The sequence below is a fragment of the Pleurodeles waltl genome, chromosome 8 (genome assembly GCF_031143425.1).
Source record: "Pleurodeles waltl isolate 20211129_DDA chromosome 8, aPleWal1.hap1.20221129, whole genome shotgun sequence".
In the NCBI taxonomy this organism is placed as follows: domain Eukaryota; kingdom Metazoa; phylum Chordata; class Amphibia; order Caudata; family Salamandridae; genus Pleurodeles; species Pleurodeles waltl.
Window position 1 is genome coordinate 1,339,357,921 of NC_090447.1, and position 19,169 is coordinate 1,339,377,089.

Genomic DNA, 19,169 nt, shown 5'->3' on the forward strand with positions numbered 1-19,169 from the left:
AGGGACTCGATGCTTCAGAACGGTGCAACGTTAGAGGCGATCCGAAAAGCAATAATAGATTACCTTAGCCTTAATGATGATGGGACAATAAGTATTGCAACGCTGTGGGAGGCATTGAAGGCCGTGTTGAGGGGCGAGGTGATGTCGCTTTCTTCTAGGGACAATAAGGCAAGGACTCGACTCAGGGAGTACTTAGATCAGCGAGTGAGGGTGCTGGAGCGTTCACATAAACACACCGGTGCTCCTAGAATATGGCGAGAGCTTGAGAAAGTGAGGAAGCAGCTGAGGAGGTTGGACTGGGACAGGGCAGAGTATGCGGTAGTCCGCCTCAAACAAAAGCATTATGCAGGAAGTAACAAGTGCGGGAAGCTACTGGCACATAGGTTGAGAGCGCAGCGTCAATTATACAAATGGTGCGCTCCCTTTCGGGAGCAGAAGCGCGTACGAGCGACCAAATAGCGGAGGCTTTTGCGGCATTCTATCGAGGTCTATACAGGGCCGAGGAGCCTGGCACCTTAACTCCAGAATCCTTCTTAGAGGGTATAGGAATTACTCCTAGATCAACCTATAAGGGCAGAGGAGGTAATAGCAGCGATCGCACGGCTGCAGATTGGGAAATCACCCGATCCCGATGGCTTTTCTGCGCTTTTTTATAAATCCTTCTGTGCTGAACTTGTTCCCGTTCTAGTGCGACTCTTTAACTCCTTTCCTCAAACGGGCGCTCTCACGCCTAGCATGTTAGATGCTACTATCATGGTTATCCCGAAACCGGGGAAGGACCCCGAGGAATGCGCCTCGTACAGGCCTATCTCCCTCCTGAATATTGATGCCAAACTATTCACTGGCATTTTGGCACACCGTCTCAACTATTATATGCCGGGGCTTGTGGACTCCGACCAAGCGGGATTTATACCGCACAGGCAGTGTAGCGATAATGCCAAGCGACTGCTCCATCTATTGAATAAAACCGAATGCTCTCGCAGGGCAGCGCTTTTCCTATCTATCGATGCTGAAAAGGCGTTCGATAGGGTTTACTGGCCATACCTGTTCAAGGTGCTTGGGCGCTTCGGACTGGGTCCAGGCTTCATGGCATGGATTCGCTGTATTTATCAGGCACCCCGGGCGGCGGTACGAGTTAACGGGACGCTCTCTTTACCATTTGCTGTCCAAAGAGGGACCAGGCAGGGGTGTCCGTTTTTGCCCCTCCTGTTCCCGCTTTACATGGAGCCCATGGCGCAGAAGCTCCGGGACAACCCTCAGATTATGGGCGTGAAGTTTGGGGGGATGAACATCTTATATTGCTATAGGCGGACGACGTCATACTTACTTTGGCGGAGCCTATGTCTTCTCTGCCGGCGCTAATGGCTGTTTTAGAGGAATTTGGATGGGTCTCGGGGATCCGAATAAACATGCTAAAATCGCAGGCTATGGGCAAGTTTATCAGCGCGGAACAGGAAAGGGGCCTGAGGGCCCGATTCCAATTTATATGCTCCTCCTCGTGGCTCCCGTACTTGGGGATCGAGCTGGGCTCCACAGTCGCCCGCACTGCGTCGTTGAACTACGCGAAACTAACCCGGAAGGTGCAGCGTGACTTAGGAACATGGGGGAGACTCAAATTGTCCTGGCTGGGCAGGGTGTCGGCAGTGAAGATGACCATCCTACCACGTATACTCTATCTGTTTCAGGCGCTCCCGCTGTAGCCCCCGCCGCGAACGATAGCAACCCTCCAAACGGCGGTTCTAAGATTTATATGGGAAGGGAAGGTGGCACAGTTACCACAGCAGGTGCTGTATCGCCCTAAGAGGGAGGGGGGGCTGGCGGTCCCCTGCCTCCTACGATACTTCCAAGCAGCGCAGCTGCGTTTCCTCTTGGAATGGAGCCGACCGGCTTCTGAGAAGCATTGGTGCTTTATGGACCAGGCAGTGGCTGGCTCCCACATATGGAAGGAACCCTGGCTCAAGCGCCGTCATAGAGCGCGGGGGTTGTATGTATCCCCGGTCACGGAGGTTTCGATGAGAGTGTGGGACCGGGTGGCCGGCAGGGTGGGTTTGACGACCTTCCCGTCCCCAATGACTCCCCTGGGTGCGAACCCTGATTTTTGTACGGGCCTACAGCCTGAAGCATTGCGTCGATGGTATGAGGGGGGCTGCAAAAGGGTGGGCTATTTATTTGATGAGCAGGGGGTTATCCCCTTTGACCAGCTGAGGGAGCTATATGGCCTAACTGAGGCTGACAGGATGATGTACTATTAAATACAACACTGGGCCCTGCTTCCAGCCAACAGGATATTAATAGACAGGCCATTAACACCATTTGAAAAATGGATTCTAATGAAAAAGGGCGATAAGCGCGTGGTTTCTGAGCTCTATGTCCACCCAAGACTAAGGGTCAATTGAGATGGGAGAAGGAACTAGAGAGAGAGCTATCGGAAGACGAATGGGAGAGTGTTTTTTATAGGGCGCACCACACAGCTTACAATTCAGCAGATACAGAGACAGCATATAAGGTGGCCTCCTCCTGGTACTACACCCCAACAAGGATTCATGCTTGGGACCACGATAAATCTAGTCTTTGATGAAGGGGGTGTGGGGGAGGGGGGTCGCTTGTGCATTTACTATGGCATTGTCCCAAACTACATCGGTACTGGAAGGACATAATATATACAGTGGACATGGCTTTTGACACTCAGATTCCTAGATTGCCTGCGTATATCTTACTGGGCCTTCCCAACCCTCTCACTTTTCCCCTGAGATCATTGAAGGGACGGCAGATGGCTTTAGCTTTAAATGCTGCAATACAGCTGTTGCTATCCATGTGGGGGACTGAACGGATCCCGACAACGGTCTCATGGCTACACAAGCTCTGGTTTATCCTCGCTATGGAAAAGCTCACCCTGGCTTCTCAGCAGCGGAGCAGGGACTTTAAAGAACTTTGGCATCCATACTTCCGTATTCTATCCGGGGAGTTTTCAGAGCTGACTTGTCCAACTTATTTGAGGGTACTGAATTTGAATTGAGTGCAGGGGAGTGAACCTTTAAGGAGATGTATATATAGGACCAGAACTATATTTTAAAGGAGCCTGAGATTGTTTGATTCTTGCACTGTCAGCCAGCTGTGGGGAAACATAGTTGAATTTTGTATTTAACCCTCTTCTTTTCTACTGTTTCGCATGGAGTAAGCTGACTATGAGCCTACGGGCAATACTGTGATGTTGTGCATATGCGATGTTTTATAATTGAAAAATCAATAAACAGATTTGATCCATAAAACAGCCTAGGTGTCAACCCAAAGATTTCCTTTACTACTGGGTACACTTTGCTAGAATAAAATCTGAGTACAGAGATATAGGGGGTCATTATGACCCTGGCGGAAGGCGGAGAACCGGCGGTAAGACCGCCAACAGGCTGGCGGTCTTACTTTGTGGAATTATGACCATGGCGGTTACCGCCATGGTCATCCGCCGGTTCTCCGTTCTGCCCGCCGGGCTGGAGACCTGGGTCTCCAGCCCGGCGGCCGTCACTATCCTGCCGGCGGTATTTGGACCCGGCTTACCGCCGTAGATTTCCAGCGGTTTGAACCCCCATGAAATCCATGGCGGTGAGCACTATCAGTGCCAGGGAATTCCTTCCCTGGCACTGATAGGGGTCTCCCCCACACACCACCCCCACCCCGACTCCCTCCCCTACCCCCCCACCACCCCTGCCACCCCCCAAAGGTGGCAGGGCCCCCCTCCCCACCCCGACCCCCAACATCACTTCACCCATACCCACACGACACGCACGCAGGCACCACCTACATACTTACACGCACACACGCCGACATACATGCCTACATTCACACACACAGTCATACACGCACACCCAAATTCAAACATACACGCACACATCCATACAGACATACCCACAGACATACACACACTCATTCCCATACACACAACACCCCCGCAGGCATAAACGCACTCACACACCCCCTCTACATACACACACGCACACCCCCATGCACCCACACAACACCCCCCCAACCCCCTCCCCTCACGGACGATCAACTTACCTGGTCCGACGATCCTCCGGGAGGGGACAGGAGCCATGGGGGCAGCTGTGCCGACACCACACCGCCACGGCGAATCACAGGACGTGATTCGCTGGGCGGTGGTCTGTTGGCGTGGCGGTGGAGGTGGAGCAACCGCCACTTCCCCGCCTCCCGCCAGTATGGCTGTTTGCGGCTCTCCGTCCGTAAAAGGATGGAGAGCTGCCAACGTTCATAATAGGCCGAGCGGCAAACCGCCACCACTGGCGGTCTTCCACACGGCGGTCTTTAAAAAAGACCGCCGAGGTCAAAATGACCCCCATAATGTCTTGGTCATCCCATCACAAATCTACTTGCCAAATTGTTTCGGCCACACAATGGATCCCTCTGGCCTTTGACAGGTCTGTCACTAGTGCACCTCAAAAACTGCATGAATGGTAAGAATAAGTCTTACCTCTAAGGTTATCATCATCACCCTACACTCTTAGAGTTTTATTTGCTCAAGCAAAGGAGCACCGATGGGACAAAATAAGTGAAGACCAGGAGCTTGAACCTTGACAAATGTGTGTCTACAGGCGAGGTTCCTACCTGGTGTTCCCTTTTGGCATACAACTTTAAGAGTGTATAGTGACAACAATAACCGTAGAGGTGCCTTAGTGCCAGTGCCCTGGGTGAATTGCTCTCCTGTTGTGGGCTGTAAGTTGTGTACTGTTTCCAGACATTGATGCAATAGAGGCCTTACTGTGAGGGTAGAGGGTCTTCCTGACGCGATTGCTGGGGAGGACTTGTGCCTGTGCCCTTCCCAGGTTGTCTCAGGCCTGCGACTGCATCCTGTAGTGAATTGTAATTTAAAATCCTCTTTAATGGTGAAATAGGCAAGAGGTGGTTCTTGACTCCGACGAGCGTTGCGTCTTTTAGTGAAGAGTTGCTCATCCTCAATTGATACAAAGTACATGGTAGGAGCTCAAAAATAGTCAAGGAAGGGACAAATACAAGAACCTTCCAGTATCTTTTTGAATTTCTTACACAGGTGATAAGTACTTTGATACTGCACTGCGATACTCACAGATCAAAGGCCTTGCAGGAATGTGTGCCTGGTCTACAACAGGAAGTGGAGTCTACATGTGGATTGCCATATGATGCTTTCACCGCCCCCTGAGAATGCCTAGCTATTTGTTGTGCACACTGCAACTGGCGACGTAAACTAATGTGGAGTATAATGAGGTGAGCTTCCTGTTACTGTGGAGAGCTGAACCACAGACAAGTGTAATTATTTTGGGGAACTGGGAGCAGAAAGGAATGGCTGTGAGTGGGGCGGAAAAGAGACTAATGAGCACTTCAGGTACACATTACCCCTCCCCGTTAGAGCTTCCTGCAGGAGAGGATTGGAGCCTCTTACCGGCAATTATAATAGTACAAAGCGTATTGGGCAAGAGAGAGGCCATCTAGGATTGTCTGACAACCTTACTATTATAATTACCAAGGCCCAGTCACCTTACAGATATAAAAAAAGGACAGTCTTGGACAACATGATCAAATACAGGTGAGCTCACTGAAGAACATGACCCTGAATACTACTGAAATACCAATAGAGCAAAGAGATCTTCTATATTTTCAGAGACTAAGGGCCAGATGTATCAAAAAAGGCTTTTGCGATTCGGTAATAGCGATTTTTAAGAAATCGCTATTTCTGAGTCGCAAAATGCTATGTATCATATTTGTGATTCGGTAATAGCGATTTCTTAAAAATCGCAAATGCTATTACCGAATCGCAAATTGCGATACCGGCCCCATTCGCACCTATGGGCCTGGAGGCCCATATTTGCAAATTTTTTGCATTTCCCAAATTGCGAATTCCTAAGTGGAATTCGCAAATTTGGGAAATGCAAACCCCAGGGTGCTGGGGGCCTAAGGCCCCCTCTGCTGCACCCCAATACATTTTTTAAGGACATGTATTGCGCACACATGCCAAAGGGGCATGTGTGCGTTACATGTCAATTTTAAAAATGCTTTTTTAATGCATTTTTTAAATTTGCACATAGTTACCACCAAGTTCAACTTGGTGGTATTAGCGATTCCTTAATGCCCAATTCGCATTAAGTAATTGCTTGTTACATCTGGTTTAGAAATCGCAAATAAGGATTCCTTATTTGCAATTTCTTATTTAGAGATTTGCAATTTGCGACTCTCTAAACGGGCTCGCAATTTTAAGGAATCGCTATTTTAACGATTCCTTAAATTTGCGTTGCGAATGCCTTTCATAAATACTGAAAGCCATTTTTGCATTTGCAAACGGCCATTCGCACCATTTGCGAATGCAAAAATGGATGATGCATCTAGCCCTAAGTAACAATTGATTGTGAAACATTAGCAGACACAAACCTACAAAAAGAACCTTCTTACCACATCTCCTGTGTATCGACTTTACTAAGATCATTCAAGATGATATTAAATACCAGAACTTGATTTCTCTAAGACAACTTACCTAGCACATAGCAGATGCTGAAATCCTCATATTTTGATCCATCACTGCCTATTAGTAAAATGACATGCCGAAAACTAAACACAAATGCCCTCAGAAAAACACATTTTATCAACCGCCATGGCTACTGCTGCCATTGTAATGGACACAGCTCTCACAATGCTGTTACAAGAATTGGCAGAAATCAAAGTTGCTATAGAATCAGTAAACAAGGCAGTGAAGGCAAACACGATTGAAATAGTTATTAAAAAGGGAAGTCACAGCATTGATGGCACATCTAACAACAATGGAAAATCGGATTACAGATGTTGAATCACATATTGATAAACAGCCAGATTAGGGAAGGGTGCTTTGACACCTACACCGGAAAAATATTGATTTGGAGGACTGGATCCAAATAGATAACATGCGATTAATTGGAAACCCAGAGCAAACGGAGGAATATTATATAAAGACCTTCATACTGAACACACTAAACATAACTTGTTATCCTCCTCTGGAATTTCACCAGACACATAGAGTACGATCTCTCCTTAGCTCCTCTACTTAACCTAGACACGTATTAATCTGCTGCATCAGACACCAACAAGCCAGACAAATTACAATGACCCCCAATAACACGGCGGTTATCAATATGAGACGAATCAAGTGTATTTGACAGCATGACGGCGGGCTTTTCAGCAGCTCAAATGCCATGATGAAAATATTTCTAGCTCTTCGCCCACATTGGCGGGAAGAAGACTTCGAACTGATGATTGTCTTGAGTGAAGGCCACACAAGAGAATGTGAAGAGCCAGAAGACAAAGAGACCCTTCTAGACGAACTAGAAAACATACACATGGAAGCACAACCTTTTATGGTGCCTATGTTCCACTCAACACCAGAAGCCCCAGACCAGGGTGAGGACACCGGTCATGCAGAACGACTCCGCTGGGAAACAGTAACACAGAAATGGCCATCTTCCAGCAAGTACGGTAGCTTAGAAAACGACATATTAAAGAGCCACATCCAGATCACCACTTAATGTTTGATATAGCTATATGTAAAATGATATAATTTTATAGAACTATTTTGTAGAACTAATGATAGATGTGAAATATAACTTTGGAAAATCAAAACGGTTATTTTCTGCTTATTTGAGATCACATACAAAACAATTCATCTATATCAGACTGGAACTGACTCCCTGTAGACCCCCGTGCGTACAAGAAGTTTCACTCTAAGGAAGATGTAATGTATTTTATCATATTGTAAAATGTACATCATTTATATATTCGTGGGGTTACTCCCCCTTCCAATATATTTATTTAAAAAATGTCATCTTGTTACATAGATTGCTGTTTTATATACTTGTGGTCTTGACTCCTAGGGTTGTGTTGTCACCCAGCCCTCAAATTTAAAGGTTTGTTCAGTGATGCCAACTGGCACTATTTCCCTTAGCAAATATTACACACTCGCAGTATCCCTCAGTCCTTCTTTACTACGGATATATTACACTAAGACAAAATACATCACAGAAAACACCGATTTATATAGCCTCACAATGCAATTTAAATTACTCTCACGCATTAAAACCTCCCGCTCACTCAACCTTACACTATCAGAAGTAGAATACAAAGTGCCTGAACCAGCACAGGATCCTACGCCTTTACCCCAGACTCTAACATACATAGATGTATACATCCCTTTCTTAAGGAACAATACAGGACTGCAAAATAAAGTCTACATTGCGATGGGTGACCTGAAGTCACTGAATGGTATTTCCCTTAATGTTAATGGCATAACCAGAAATGTTAAACACAAGAAAGTCCTCACATTCTTGGGGCGACAATATCCACACACTGCATTGACACAAGAGGCACATCTTACTCCAGATGAAAGTAATATGTTAGATAGCGAACAGGTGGGATGTGTCATTCAGGCGAGCTCATAAGATGTACTACACACACCAGATCCACATCCAAAAATCACTCAAAAAAAGGGGAAGCAATACTTATACACAAATCACTTTCATATAAGTCCTGCAAAAGTAGGTTGGCCCTGGGAGGGAGATAAGTCTTCATGAACCTCAAACTCCAAGATACTTACTGCACATTGCGTTCCATATACGATCCAACAAGTGGTAAGATAGACTTCATCTGCCATATTCACAGACTTTTGATTTCCTTCAGTAACTCTAGGTTGGTTCTGGGAGGGAACTGGAATGTCATGGTAGATCTCATATTGGACAGAACAGGTACCCCAGACCCATATCAAAATAAAGGTAGAGCCGGTTTAGTGGATATGATTCAAGATGATGCCCTAGTGCAGTGTTCCCCAACCCCCGGGCCGCGGACCGGTGGCGGTCCGCGGATCAATCGGCACCGGGCCGCCCGAGGTCTTCAAATCTTGAAGGCATGTTTAAATACAATTAAATTCAAATTATTAAATCAAAACAAGTGGGCCACGGAAAAATTATCAAACATTTACTGGTCCGCGGCGATAAAAAGGTTGGGATTCACTGCCCTAGTGGAACAATAGCAATTACTCACCTCTGAGAAAGACTATACTTTCACCTCATGCCAGAAAATAGCCATATAAGGATTGACTACTTCCTTGCAACAGCCTTACAACAGCCTTACTAGTTAGGCAACTTGTACAAAGTAATATTGTTCCTATGGGGACCTCGTTCTCGGGGCCACAATCCTGTTTCATTACATCTGGACATAGGTATGTTAATTCCACCCATGGAACCACGGCGCATGAATGTCTCCAAATTCAAAGCTCTGCAAGATAAGGCACACCTATGCCCATATCTCTCCCAATATCTTCAAGACAATAAAGATACTGTAACATCCACTCAGTCTCTGTGTGAGGCAGGGAAGGCTTGCATTAGAGGCCTCTTGGTGAGAGACGTGGCAAAAGTAAAGAAACGCAAACACGAAAATAGACTTTGTCTGGAAGAAACTGTTCTCACTCTAGCTAAACAGTATTCTTGATCTCACTCACATACTGACATAGTATAATTACTATTAAACTATACCTATATGCCATCTATACATCAGAAGTTAAAAAATCATTGTTTTTTTGTCCTTTTTCACCACAAACCTTAACACCACACTCTCTGAAGTACCAGCCCCTTGTTACAACAACTGAGGGAGTAAGATGTTCAGTATACCACTGTGGCTAACAGTAATTATTCAGATTTACTTAACTGAGGTCAAGAACCGAAACAGGAAGTAGGGGTAATCACTGGGCAAAATCTTATACCCTTTCATTAACCTAAGATATTCTCTTAGCCTTTAACAATACATCACCCTGAAGATGATCAACAAGATTACCCCAGCTAATGACAGGTTGCCATATTCTTATTCTCTTATTAGATCTGTCCTAAATGTCCTTCTCCAATACACATCTTACAGCACTTGCCCAGTCACTCATGGTGGTAGGTTAGATAATAGTTTCCTACAAATTTCCCTTTTAGCCAGGAGGATCAGGTAGAAAATAAGCTTTTTATTGTCCATGTTCAGCACACAAGGGTAATTCATGCTTCCAAAAATGACCAGGATCAGGCTAACCTCTCTTTTTTCCTGCAAGGTACTTGCAATGCGCTTACCCACATCCTCCCCATAAGACTTCATGGGTTGGCATTCTAGGAACATATGGGCATCATTACTCCAATCCATCTTTGCTAGCCTGTGTGGGGCCTACTACAACCTGTGCAAAGTGAATAGATGGTTTCTTTTTAAAAAGCAGGTCCGACAGTGTCATAAAGTATAGACATTGATGCTTACCATCTGTCCTATATCACTGGCGTTTGCAAGTCTCCTCCCTATAATTCCTCTGGGAGCTTTAAATCTCCATCTACCAGGTTCAATCTTAACCAAAACCATGTTGCTGTTTCTTTTTTCTTTAGAGCTTTATTGGAAATCTGTTCTTTTAATTCTTTTGTTGAAGATCCCCTTTCATCTGTTGCCTGGGACCAACTGCTCAATTGATGGTATTTGTACCACAAGAGACCCTCCCTAGTGATCTTAAACAGAGAGTCCCAGGATAACAGCTGCCTCTGCCACATCAGCTGTCCCCATTTGAATATTCCTCCTAATTTCATGGAGTTGGCCAGCTTATCTTCAAAACCTTCTGGGGAATCCCAAATAGGAGCATGGTCACTATAATATGATAAGCCTATTGCTTTCTTGATCTGAGCCCATAATAAGGCCACCGCTTGTAACACTTTCAGCTTAACTTTCTTAAAAAACCTCTTATCGCCAACTTTGTAGAGAAAATGTGTGTTGCCCCATCTCATATCTTTCACCATTGCTGAGAACATTAAACCAACCTCAGAACTCTGTAAGTCTTTCCATTCAACAACTAAAATTCTACAAATTCTTTAGGTGAGAGGCCCATGCGTAATATTGAAAGTTGGGTAACCCAAAGCCTCCTTTAGCCTTTTTCCTCTGCAGTTTTATTCCATGATATCCTCATCCCACTTGCGACCCAGATGAAGCTCGAAATTTCCCTATGTAGTTCATCAAACCTCTCTTTTTCAAAGGATAGGGGTATAACATTGAACAAAAATGTAAACTTTGTTGGGATAGACATTTTTAGCTAAAATAAGTGATTTGATCAAGTAATTAAATTAAACCAAGCAAACTAACTAATACAAATTGGAGTGGCTATCCCATTGTATAGCTTTGTATCCTATGTCCCAGCCAGAGTCTACTTTAATCAGCCAACGCTCTGGCTGCCTTAAGTGTTTTTATGTTGGCAATCAGCTCATTTGCTTCTTTGTGATCTTTCAGGTTATACATTTTGTCATACATCAGTTTACAAGAGGCTGGAAACTTTAGTTGAACAGTGGCAACTAGTCTCTTTAGTTCATCCATTTGTTTTCCTAACTCCCATTGTCTGTAGAAGTTGATATATCTGATCTTATTTCAAAATTAAACCCTTTTGCCGTCAAAGATTTCAGTTTTAAAGCTTTTGACAATATCTGCTCCTTGATTATGTTAAAAAGTTCAATAGCATCTTCTGTGGTTTCCTCCTATTTGGATTCCTTTTATAGGGGTCTTGATGTATTCTCTAAATATACCTTGCTATGTCCAATGTACTGTCTTCCAGAAGCACTACCATTTTTAACAGATCCACTACAAAGGATCTCAGGTGTTCGCCTTCTGAGACACTCAAAATCCTCAAATTATTCCTTTTGGCATTTTTCTCATGCTGTTCCAGTTTCTCAGAAAGTTAATTATGCTTCTGTTGCATTTATAAAATTTCCTTTTGGGTCTGGGTTGCTGATTCTTTGAGCTCGCTGACTGCCTCCTCTGGAACCTGAGTCCCCTGCTCTAGTGCATGTAACTTCTTTTTTAGGGCACTACTTGGTCCTTGATTCTCTTTCTGAGTCATTTCTGATACTGTAAATCTTAATTTAATTTCTGTCATCAAGGACATCAACATACTATCCATTGTAAGGGGTGTATTTAAAGGTTCAGGTTCAAGTTCAGAGAAAGGTTAGAATTTATGAACGGTGAGTCCACGGAGGCCATAGAGACTTTGTCTACTCCCTCCTCCCTTCCTTCTAAAAATAATCCCACGTTCTTACTGGGGGACGCGTGCTCGTCAATCACCTTCTATAACGGCCACAGTATCTCCCACTGATGGCGCAACCTCTTCCACCACTTCCTCCACTCTTGGCCTGCCTATATCATCCACTTCTGCCAAAAGTAGATATCTATTCAGAGTGGCCACTTTTGTTCTACTCTCCATATGAATCACCCTAATATTTTCTTTGACTGTACCCTCCAGAAGTACTGATGGTACTATGGGCTCACTACTACTCAATCTAATCTCTTCACTCTCTCGAGGACCGTCCTAATTCAGAATTCTCCAGTCAATATCAACAGATTTATTTGTCCCTCTATCTGCCAAGTCCGGATTATTGGGTAGCACATTAAAAAAGGTTCTCACTGGTGGTGTCATTTTCAATCTCTTCAATGTGCTCACCTGACTGCCTTGACCTTGCAATCTTGTAGTGTTCTTAGGGTTGAGTTCTAAGCCACCTCTCGTCCTGCCTTTACCTTGCTTATCAAGCTTATCTGGATTCTCTCGCTCATTGCAGATACCCTGCTCTCTTCTCACATTCCACACCATTAACCCCACCAAACTTGCCCATTTATATCTTAAATTGCAAGATCCTATCCCGGGTGTACTCACTTTTTCCTGCTTTTATTGCCTTCCCTTCTCTCACTTTGAAAGGGGTATCTGCCGCTACCCCTGCAACAGCTATTTGTCTGACTCCGTTTGGGTTTAGCCACTCCCTCTGCCCCCTCTTTACCTCTCACACAGGAGGCGTCCTTGGGTTGGCTAGCATCCACCTCTTCTGAATGTTCCAGCCTGTCAACCCTCTCCACAGTCCTCTCCCAGGCAACAGGACTTCAAAGTCTCTCCAAAAACAGAGCTGTGTATCCAACTGTGCTGCCTCTGCTACCTGCAACACGGAACGGAATCTTTGCTGCCACCCGCCTCCCTTGCTTCACTTCCGATGCCACCAGACCCAGGTTCGAGACGATGACTCCAACGCCAGCTCCCTGCGCAACATCGCTGGCCTTATTTACCCATGCCCCAGACGCCATCTCCGGAAAAGGCAAAGGGGGGGATTGTCCACAGAAACCCCTTGACACAGGACCACCTCCAGAGCCCCCCAAGCCTCCCCACTTGGTCAGCTTCAATGCAGGTAAGTAATCATCAAACTGCAGAGAGCATACTGCCCTAGCCAGCCACCATGTTCCTCCAGGAAAAATCATTGTTCCAAGTTCGTGAAAGTCATTATTAATGGGGGGAAAAGGCAGGTCATCTAGTAGCTGCACAACTTTGAAAAGCAGAAGTGGCTAGAACTATACCGGCTCCTCGAAATGCATCTAAGGCATTGATAACACTCCCAACAAAAATCAGAAGAGTTTCAAACTTATTATGAAACCTTATGTACCACACACATATGTCCTAATTCAGAAGAAGGGATATCCTTCTAAGGGAACAAGGGGATAAATTGAAGGGGTCATTTCTGAGAAAGAAAGGTAGATGTCATTGATAATATGACACTAGTAAGGCACCTCGTTAAGATGGCTTCCCTATTGAATTTTTAAAAATAACCATACCTCTGGTTGTAACATTGCTGGAGGTAGTTTTTAAAGAAGTATTATAGACTGGTCATTGAAGGAATACATTTTAAAAGACAAAACTTATGTCATCCTTAAACTGGGTAACGATCCATTAGAATGCTCAATCTATAGACCAATCTCTCTTATTAACACAAATGTTAATTTTCTGGCCAAAATCCTTGTGAATTACTTGAATAAGCTCAGCCCTTCATTGATTCACCCTGCATAAGTAGGTTTCATACCAGGGTGTTCTTCATCAAATAATTTACGTACCTTTTAACACATAATATGACAAGTCAATGACTATTTAGACCAGAAAATTCTTTTTTCTTTAGATGCATAAACAACTTTTGACAGAGTAGAATGGAGATATTGTTTTAGAACAATGACACGCAACGGAATTGAGCAAAACGTCTGTCGTCTGACTATGGGGATGTATTGTAACCCCTTGGCTACAGTCTCTTGTGGAGGCTTCTCCTCAAACTTTTTCCAAATTTGTCAACAAATGGTTGCCCCCTCACCATTATTATTCATTTTGGCCTTAGAACCATAGGCAATTGTGATTAGGAAAGATGATTAAAGGTATAGTGTTGATAGCTGGGGAAATTAAGGCATTCTACTAAACCATTGACATTTTGCTGACTACAGCGAATCCCTTGGAATCAGCACATGCACTAGTGAAGCAAATAGAATGTTCACGAGATTCGCCAGAGATTAGATAAACAGGTCTGAATGTGAAGCCCTCCCCCTAACTCCTCTAACTGAACAGACCTCAAATGGCTCTTTACCCCTTCAATAGTTAAATATTAAGCTGAAATATCTAGGGGTGTATACTAACTCAGGATTGACTAACATAATCCAGGATAACATATCCCCCTTTATAAATACTGTGGCGTGAGACCTATGATGGTGGTCAGGCCTAAAGTTATCATCGTGGGGATGTGTCCAAATCATTAAAATGAATATAGCACCCATATTAAATTTATTCTGAATGCTACTTAATACAATGTCCAAAGACCATTTCATCAGAATTAGAGAGGATAAGGCTTGGCTTTGTTATGGATTAGAGAACCCTAGTTATTTCCATCCTATAGCTCTCAGTAACCTCCAAATACATGTTTGCCTGTAAGTGTGATACCTGGTTGATCTGGGGCCCCCTGTAACTTGTAGGTCCTTTGTCCATACCTCTGACATGTACATGTGGAATCATCACCATCATCCTTTGCAATAAGTAATGGATATGTATGTTAGTTACAGCTGCTGCCAGGACTACTTCAGTGATATGGATAACACCATCCAGGGGTTTAGGAGAAATCCTGGTTGCAGCAGTCAAACCCACTGCCATCCGCCCATCATGTAAGTGTGCCATATAGGCGGTCATTCTGACCGCGGCGGTCGGCGGTCGCCGCCCGCCAAGCGGTTCCCGCCGAAAGACCGCACCGCGGTCAAAAGACCGCGGCGGCCATTCCGGCTTTCCCGCTGGGCCGGCGGGCGACCGCCAGAAGACCACCGGCCGGCCCAGCGGGACAGCCCCTTCAACAATGAAGCCGGCTCGGAATGGAGCCGGCGGAGTTGAAGGGGTGCGACGGGTGCAGTGGCACCCGGCGCGATTTTCACTGTCTGCTGAGCAGACAGTGAAAATCTTTGTGGGGCCCTGTTAGGGGGCCCCTGCACTGCCCATGCCAGTGGCATGGGCAGTGCAGGGGCCCCCAGGGGCCCCACGGCACCCGTTCCCGCCATCCTGGTTCTGGCGGTGGACACCGCCAGAAACAGGCTGGCGGGAAGGGGGTCGGAATCCCCATGGCGGTGCTGCAAGCAGCGCCGCCATGGCCGGTTCCCTGGGCCAGCGGGAAACCGCCGGCTCCCCTTTTCCGACCGCGGCTTTACCGCCGCGGTCAGAATCGCCCAGGAAGCACCGCCAGCCTGTTGGCGGTGCTTCTGCCGCACTCCGCCATGGCGGTCATGGACCGCCAAGGTCAGAATGACCCCCATAGTCTTTTAACCTATTGATACCCTACCCCTGAACAAGAAACAAATACTCGTGGAAGTGGATTAGCAGATATTGCCATTTTAGCATCACTCCTGTAGTTGGTGTGTAAAATGTATCCTTAAAGATAAGTGATGTTGATGTCAGGTGTGCATAATCACAAATAATAGATGAAGAACATTACCATGGTGTCACTTCTTTCCAATGCTGCTGGATCACAGGCCAGTTCTTCTGCTACACACTCAAGGAGCCCGGCCAAGCAAGTGACATCTAGGGGGCTCTCAGTACCACACAGACCTGTGGCTGGAACTGGTGAGTTTTCTTTTGCATTTCACATCTGCATTGAACACGTCAATGCCACAATGTGAGCAATCATGTGTAGGGATACACAAACCAGGTCACTTGTGGCACATCTGTTGATATGAAGATAATTTTACCCAATCCCTGTGTTGCACCACATCATGTTGTAAGCCAAATTCTTAGCCTATTGCATTCTCTGTCTCACAGGTGGTGAGGATGAAGACTTGAGTCTAGAGGAAGGGCCGAAAGGAGAACCCGCTCCTCTTCCAAGCTGCCTTGTCAGCTGCCAGAAAAGCACAGGAGGAGAAGGAGGAAGTAGAGGATGAGGAAGATCAGGGATTGATTTCATGTGATGTGAAGGCCAATCCCCTGACCATTCTTTTTAGCCCATGCAGTTCACCAACAAAGTCCACATCTGATGTGGTTGGCCTGGGGCTTCATCCTACACCACATAGGATTGCCCATTCCTCACAAACCCCAACCCAAAGCTCACATCTTCACAGCCCTCTCATCCAGGTCAGACATGCTGGTTCCCCTACTCACTCCTACTCTGACAGTGTCTCCCAGGCCTTCTCTCCAACAGATGCCAGCCCTGGTGAGGAGCAGGTAGCTCCGAGGCACAGATCTCCCACTTGCCACCCCCACCCCCCCCTGCTGGTGGATCTGCTGGTCATATGCGAGGCCGTACTAGGCTGAGAGGGCTGGCAGATATACATGTCGGAGAGTGGAAGGAACATTTTTCCAGTAGAAGTCAGATGTGAGGCAGGACATTTGTGACATAGGGGCTACACTGTCTTCCTCACTGCTGGACAAGCGCTGACTCCCACATTTGGTGCACAGAATGACCCTGGTGTTGGAGATGATGGATAGATCCTGGCAAGACATGGGGAAGAGGCTCAATGACATCATGGCCATACAGAGGGAAGAGAGTGCAAGACACCATACATTGGATATTAAGATGATGGAGGAAATACTCAAGATTATACAAAATCCTTCACAGTCAATGCATGGAGGGGAGCCAACACATCTACCTGCACTACCTCCCCCCAACACCTGATTAGGCAAACTGCACAGGGCCCTCAATCAATCAATCAATTTGTAAAGCGTGCTACATACCTGTGAGGGTTTCAAGGCGCGGGGGAGCTGCTACTGCTCGAAGAGCCAAGTCTTGAGTAGTTTTCTGAAGGAAAGAAGGTCCTGGGTCTGTCGTAGATCCGGTGGGAGGGTGTTCCAGGTCTTGGTGGCGAGGTACGAGAATGATCTGCTGCCGGAAGATTTGCGTCGGATGCGGGGGACGGAGGCTAGGGCGAGGTTAGCGGAGCGGAGATGCCGGGTAGGGGTGTCGAAGCTGAGTCTGTTGTTCAGGTATGATGGTCCGGTGTTGTGGAGTGCCTTGTGTGCGTGGGTGAGGAGCTTGAAGGTGATCCTCTTGTTGACGGGAAGCCAGTGAAGGTCTCTTAGGTGGGGGGTGATGTGGCAGTGGCGAGGGATGTTGAGGATGAGTCGGGCAGAGGCGTTTTGGATGCGTTGGAGGAGTTTGGATGAGATACGGGTGTAGAGGGCGTTGCCGTAGTCGAGTCTGTTGCTGACGAGGGCCTGGGTTACCGTTTTTCTTGTTTCAGTTGGGATCCATTTGTAAATTCTGCGAAGCATGCAGAGGGTGTTGTAGCAGGAGGAGGAGACGGCGCTGACCTGCTTTGACATGGAGAGTGAGGAGTCGAGGGTGAAGCTGAGGTTTCGTGCACTGTTGGTGGGCGTCGGTGGGGGACCCAGCGTGGACGGCCACCATGAGTTATCCCAGGCGGAGGGGGTGCGCCCAAGGATGAGGACCTCTGTTTTGTCCGAGTTCAGTTTTAGCCAGCTGTCTCTCATCCAGTCGGCGATGGCTTTTAGTCCCTCGTGGAGGTTGGTTTTGGCGGTGTGCGGGTCTTTGGTGAGGGAGAGGATGAGTTGGGTGTCGTCGGCATAGGAGATGATGTTGAGGTTGTGCTGACGGGCCACTTGTGCGAGGGGGGCCATGTAGATGTTGAACAGCGTAGGGCTGAGGGATGAGCCCTGGGGTACACCGCAGATGATGTTGAAGGCTTTAGAATGGTACGGGGAGGCGGACTCTTTGGGTTCTGCCGGTGAGGAAGGATGCGGTCCATTCGAGGGCCTGGTCCTGGATTCCTGCTGCGTGGAGGCAGGATTTTAGGGTGTGGTGACATACGGTGTCAAAAGCGGCTTATAGGTCTAGGAGGATGAGGGCTGATGTTTCTCCATTGTCGAGGTGGCTTCTGATGTCATCTGTGGCGGCAAGGAGGGCGGTTTCGGTGCTGTGGTTGCGTCTGAAGCCGGACTGGGAGGGGTCGAGGATGTTGTTGTCTTCGAGGTACCAAGTGAGCTGAGTGTTGACGATTTTCTCGATGACCTTCGCCGGGAACGGGAGCAGAGAGATGGGCCGGAAGTTTTTCAGGTCCTTGGGGTCCGCTTTTGGCTCCTTGAGAAGGGCGTTGATTTCGGCGTGTTTCCAGCTGTCCGGGAATCTTGCAGTTTCGAAGGAGATGTTGATGGCTTTCCATAGGTGTGGTGCGATGGCCGTGTCTGCTTTGTTGAAGATGTGGTGTGGGCAGGGGTCTGATGGTGATCTGGAGTGGATGGAGTTCATGGTCTTGCGGTTTTCGTCGTCGCTGATGTTGATCCAGGAGGTCAGTCGGTTGGAGCGGGTGGAGTTCGTGGTGGGTGGGGTAGGAGCGTCTGGGGTGTGAGGGGAGTTGAAGCTGTCGTGGATGTCCGTGATTTTTCGGTGGAAGGCGGTTGCTAGGGCGTCACAAAGTTCTTGGGAGGGGGTGACGTCATTGACGGTGGTGTTTGGGTTGGAGAGTTCTTTTACGATGCTGAAAAGTTCTTTGCAGTAGTGGGCGTTGTTTTGTAGGCGGGTTTTGAAGGAGGATCTTTTTGCTAGGCTGATGAGTTGGTGGTATTTGCGTGTGGCATCCTTGAGGGCCGTGTGGTTGTCTGGAGTGCGTTCGAGTAGCCATATTTGCTTGAGTTTTTGGCAGTGGCGTTTAGAGGCTTGGAGGTCGTCGGTGAACCAGGTGGCTTTTCTGTTGATGTGGTTGTTGGAGGGTTTTCTGAGTGGGGCAAGGCGGTCGGCGCAGTCGGTGATCCATAGCTTGAGGTTGTGTGCCGCGATGTCAGGGTCGGTGGGGTTGACGGGTGGTCTATGGGCTATGGCGTTGATTAGTTGAAGTTCGGT